The sequence below is a fragment of the Loxodonta africana genome, chromosome 11 (assembly GCF_030014295.1).
Source record: "Loxodonta africana isolate mLoxAfr1 chromosome 11, mLoxAfr1.hap2, whole genome shotgun sequence".
Taxonomy (NCBI): Eukaryota; Metazoa; Chordata; class Mammalia; order Proboscidea; family Elephantidae; genus Loxodonta; species Loxodonta africana.
Window position 1 is genome coordinate 80,160,973 of NC_087352.1, and position 6,000 is coordinate 80,166,972.

The following is a 6,000-nucleotide window of genomic DNA, read 5'->3' on the forward strand; positions in this document are numbered from 1 at the left end:
ATAACATCAGTTCTTAGTTATATTTGGCTTCTTTTCTTGATTTGCAACTGAATTCTATGTACTTAAGATAGAGTATAAATCAAGGAATATTAATTTGAATGACCTTGAGTGCTTGAGAGGGCACGAGTTTAGGCTTTTCTCAACAACCTGTTCTAAATGGAGCTTCAGGATACACCTATGACAGAGATACTAATCTGAGTTGACCACGCTATTTCTTCTATTGCTAGTATACAAGAATACTACATTTTCTAGCCTCACTTGTAGTTAGGCTGGATGCATGACTGAATTCTGGTCAATGTCAGGAGATGAATTAACCACCTACCGGGCTGATTGTCCTTTAAGAGCATCCCAGGCAAACCTCCAGCATTCTCCTCTTGTTGCTGCAACTTTGGAGCACATAGGCCCATAAGGGGTAGCTACCAGATGGAGGAAGTTCACTTGCTCTGCATTGGACTGTATGTGATTGAGAAAAAGACCTTTATTGTACTACACCATTGGGATTTTGAAATTTGTGTATTGCAGAGTAGCTGAGCCAAGTCAGAATAACTGACAAATAACACCTTCACAAGGACAATCATTCCTGCTGTTGACCACCCTGGAGCAGCCTTGAGTTAATCTATGCAGTAGCCGTGGAATGCAGCTTATGAAATCAAAATTTTTGCCATGGCTTACATAGTCTCTGATGATCATATTCTCTGCCTGGAGTCCCTCTTTACCTTTACCGAGATACTTCCTAAAAATCTTCGGAGACTTAGCTCAAGCATTTTGACTTCAGAGAAACTTTTCTTGACTTTGCTTTTTTGGGTAGATGCCTTTCTTACATGCCTCCAGTATGCCCTGTGCTTCGCATTATTGTGGCATTTATTTGTCTATTATATTCTATTATAGTCTATTTATTTGTCTATTATATTCTATTATAGTCTATTTATTTGTCTGTCCCCTTCCTAGACTATGAGCTCCTTGAAGAAAGGTAATGTGGTTTTACTCATTTTTGTTTTCCCAATGCCTAACCCAATGCTTGACACATAGTGTTCAATAAGCCTTTATGGAAGGAAGAAGATAATAAATATGCTTAAACGAAATATCTAAACACAAAGATATTCTTATTAATGGACCTGTAGGGAGCTATTCTCTCTACCCAACTGTGTTTTATAAGTCCTTACATAAAACACATTTCCCCACACAGGGAAAGAGAATCTGATCCATTATCTTCCTGTTTCCATACCTTCCATCATTGTCTTCATATGTGGGTGTGGAAGATTGTAGGAGAATAGACAGTATGTAACGCAGCTCACAGAAACCACCGACACCCACATATAGGAAAGAGCATCAGAAGAATAGCTGCACAAAATTCTAAATCCTGCACATTGTATCACAAAAGTAGAAGCAACTGACTGTAGATAAATAAGGCACATGTGCACGTTCAGGCATCGCATGGGTTATATCACATTTTTTGGACAATGTGAGTCATGAGTGTAGGGTGTACAAAGTCCCAGAAGGTAAAGTGAAATGTACATAGGACTTACAGGAAAAGATCTGGACTTTACTAAGAGATTTAATCTCTCAGGGCTTCAGTTTCTTCACCTAAAAACTTAGAAAAACTAGATTTCTAAAGCTCCAATGTGCTACAAATTTGTGAGATTTCATTAAAATACATTTTTATGTTACATATTAGCTATAATTTATACTAAAACTAATTAGATGTAATACTCGTCTCTGTCTACATCTCGGAAGAAAGGCCTGGCCATCTGCTTTTGTAAAGATTACAACCAGGAAAACCCTGTGAGACAGTTTTATTCTGTTGACACACAGGGTTGTCATGGGCCCAAATCGACTTGACAGCATATATATATTTATATATATGCATGCTGTCATTTGTCTTGTGGTTTAGAAACGTGAAATAATTGTGAAAATCTTCTGATTCGTTTATCTCAATTGACCACTAAATGCATAAAACTTTGTCTATAAAACATCCAAGATTCTAGCGAATTTATTCTTCAACTGATTAGTTAGGGTCCCTATTTCTGGTGGCACAGCGGTTAAGAGCTCAGCTGCTAACCAAAAGGTTAGCAGTTCAAACCTACCAATTGCTCCTTGGAAACCCTATGCAGCAGCTCTGCTCTATCCTATCAGGTTGCTAATTGACTCAATGGCAATGGGTTTGGTTTGGCTGGGTTTTGTTCCAAGCTTTGAAAAGCCAATACTAAGTAAAAAAAATTGGAATTTGAAAACATGCAAGCAAGCATATCCATAAAAAAAAAAAAAAAACACCAATAAATTCAGGATTTAGACAGTTGACAACTGTCAAAAGTAAATTATCATTGAGGGTGAGAACATAGTGACAATACTGATATCAGGAGAACTGGAAGATTAAAATAAAAAACCTGAAAGAAAGGAGAATCTGGGGGAATTTAGAATATAGCTCAAAATAGAGTCAAAACAGATCTTATCTCTAGAGAAATCACATACTGTGTGAATTCATATGATGGGTGGGAGAGAGAAAGCAGAGAAATCCAGGGGTAAATAGTTCAAAACAAAAGGACCTGAACAATATTCTAGATTTAAGGGAAATGAAAAGAATATAAACAAACAAAATCATAAGGTATTAGAAACTGACACAAAATGTAAAGATTTTTTTAAAAGTTATAAAAAACAAGAGAGAGAAGGGGAAAATAGGTAGCCGCAATTGTGGTTGTTTCAAGGGCCTAGTGTGAAGAGCCAGCTGGCCAGTCTCACTGCTGAGATGTAAAACTGCTCTGATGGCACTGGGTAGTGAAAGGCTGTGGGCTGGCCACAAACCAGAATGTTTGCTTGACCCTCAAAAACATAGCAATTCCTGCCTCCAGGCGCTCTTTTAAGATAAAATCCTTTGATGGAATATAATATCAGTTATATTTCCCTCCTTATGCTTATGCTCATGTTATTGGTTTGGTATGCTAGAGTTTCTGTGATTCCATCGCAACTGTTAATTGTTCCCTGGAAATTCTGGCCTTGTGTTTGAAATTTTACTGATTCCTAACTAAGGTTTATACTAAATTTCCCAGTTAAGGATGCTATAAGGGTGATGTATACCACCATTTGTCAGTACTGTCCACATTACCAAGTAATTTCACTTACATAATAGGTTTAATATCTCTTTTCTGACATAGCATTTCCTGCAGCTGTCTGTAGTAAAGTTTTAATTTAATGCTAACAAGAAAAATCCATATTTTCTTTCTCTCTAGATTTCTGCTGATAGGTTTTCTTCTCTTTTCTACAGACACTTAAAAGGTTACAGATGAAAGACGGAATGGTTTTCCCTGACTTAGATTGCCATCCTGAAAAATAGTACCATTTTCAGGTGCCTCCTTTCTTCACATATAGTTTTAAGTTATTTATTCATTCCTTTATTTTTTCCACATGCATTTACTGAGTGCCTACCCTTCCAGGCACAGTTCCAGGTACTAGATGAGAGGCCTCTTGGAACTTGCATCCTAGAGCAAACACAGAACAATTAAACGAATGAATAAACAAGATGATTTCAGATCCTGACCAGTGCTAGGAAGAAAGGATATGGGTGGGGTGAGGTAACATGGGGGAGGAAACTGGCTACATTAAATAGAGGTCAGTAAAGACCACTCTGAGGAGGTGATTTTCAGCTGAAGCCTGAAGGATTAGAAGGAACCGTCTTGAAGAATAGGTGGAGTGAAAGCCCCCTTGGCAATTTTAACTGTCTGTATATAATGACAAAAATTTCTTCAGGAAAAAAAAAAAAAATCCTGTGATTTTTTTCAAGATGATGGGGAGCACAAGTAGATTAAATACATAATTAAAGATGTGTCTTAAAAACATAACATAACATAAAAAAAGATATGTCTTAGGTGAGTCAAAATATAGAATTGATTTTAGATCCCACTTATATTTCTTTTTTTTATTCCAGTAAGATAATGTATAGCTATTATTTCTTAATCCATGTAAATAAAATTGATTTTATGTTAAATTTATTTTGATAATTATTCAACATATCTTGAGAAAAATGAGACATCTTCAAATCATAAAAAAGCTGTGAGAATTGTTTTCCTCCTGAAATAGAATTCTTCTCCTTTGATCAGTCATCTTTGCAATCTCTGATAGCTAGGGGCATAGAGTCACAGAGGAGGGCCTAAATTGTACTAGTAGTCTCTGGAACTGTAGATTTAATTCAGGGCCTTCACAGAGGATGAATACAATTGAGAATGTTAAGAGTGCTATTTTGTTTCATAGCAACAAATGAGTCATGAATCATTCCTAAACATACCATGATAAAATACCCATTAATAATAAGGCTTGGTAAAAAAGCAATCATGGAACAGATAGAATAATACAAAGTACGTTAGTTTCTGAAGGAAATAAAACTTTCAAATAATAATTCAAGGTTTTCTTCTTTAACCCATTGCCGTCAATTTTGACTCATAACGACCCTATAAGACAGAGTAGAACTGCCACATATCGTTTCCAAGGAGCACCTGGTAGATTTGAACTGCTGACCTTTTGGTTAGCAGCCATAGCTCTTAACCACTACGCCACCAGGGTTTCTTCTTTAGATAGACATAAATAACGTGCTCAGAAGCAAACTCTTCTCTGATCCTTAAATATGTCCTACCACCTGCATTTCTCCCCTCCCCTTTTTTTATTGTGGTAAAAAAGTACACACCCAAACGACCTCCAACAAAACAGCTTCCACTTTTACAACCCAATGACACTGATTACATTTTTCAGGTTCCACCACCATTATCACTACCCTCATCCAAAACATTCCATCACCTTTGACATGAACTGAATGCTCCTCAGACTAACCTTCTCCCTTTCCCCCTCCCTCCCACCCTTGGTAAACACTAATAGTCTTTGGTTTCTATATTTGCTTATTTCATATAAATGCAGTTGTACAGTATTTGCCCTTTTGCACTGATTTATTTTGGTCTGCATAATGTTTTCAAAGTTCATACCCACCTTCATTTTTTATCCCAGTTATGTTGTCACCTTTCATTCAGCTATACAGTGTCTTCCTTTTACCCTCTGCTATACAAGGACAGCCACCAAATGATGTCATGCCCATCACTTCTTGTTTGGATGACTTCAGTAGTATTCTAAGTGGTATTCTGGTTTTGATTAATTTTGTTTAGTTTTGTTTTGGCAGCTCTAGAATCTCTACACAGAAGGAGGTTTAATGGAAAAGATGAGGCTAGCAAAGTCTTGAAGCTGCATTTGTATAAGAAGCACAATGACCTGCAATGAGTTAATACCACCAAGTCACTTTTCTGAAACACAAATCTGATCTTAATATTCACTATTTAAAAAAAAAAAAGTCGATAACTGTCATGGATTGAATTGTATCCCCCCAAAATATCTGTCAACTTGGCTAGGTCATGATTCCCAGTATTGTATGACTATCATTTTGTCATCTGATGTGATTTCCCTCTGTGTTGTAAATCCTATCACAATGATGTAATAAGATGGAGTAGTGGCAGTTATGTTGATGAGATCTACAAGATTAGATAGTGTCTTAAGTCAGGTCTCTTTTGAGATATACAAGAAGCAAGCAGAGAGAAATGGGGACCTCATCCCACCAAGACAGCAGTACCACCTTTGGACCTGAGGTTCCTGCGCTGAGATGTTTCCAGACCAAGGGAAGACTGATGCATCTCAAGGACCTTCCCCCGGAGCTGACAGAGAAAGAAAGCCTTCCCCTGGAGCTGGCAGCCTGAATTTGGACTTTTAGCTTTCTGGAGTATGAGGGAATAAAATTTTCTTTGTTAAAGCCATCTACTTGTGGTGTTCCTGTAATAGCAGCACTAGATGACCAAAAATAACCTTTTTTTTTTTTTTTGAGAATGGTGCCCAACCTTGTTAAATGGATGAAAAGTCCTCACAATCTGCATCTAACTTGCCCTACAGGTTTATCGGCCACTACTCCTTCTCTACAGCCCATTCTCTGTACTTTATATACTCCCGCCACACTAAACCCCCTACAGTTCCTGAATA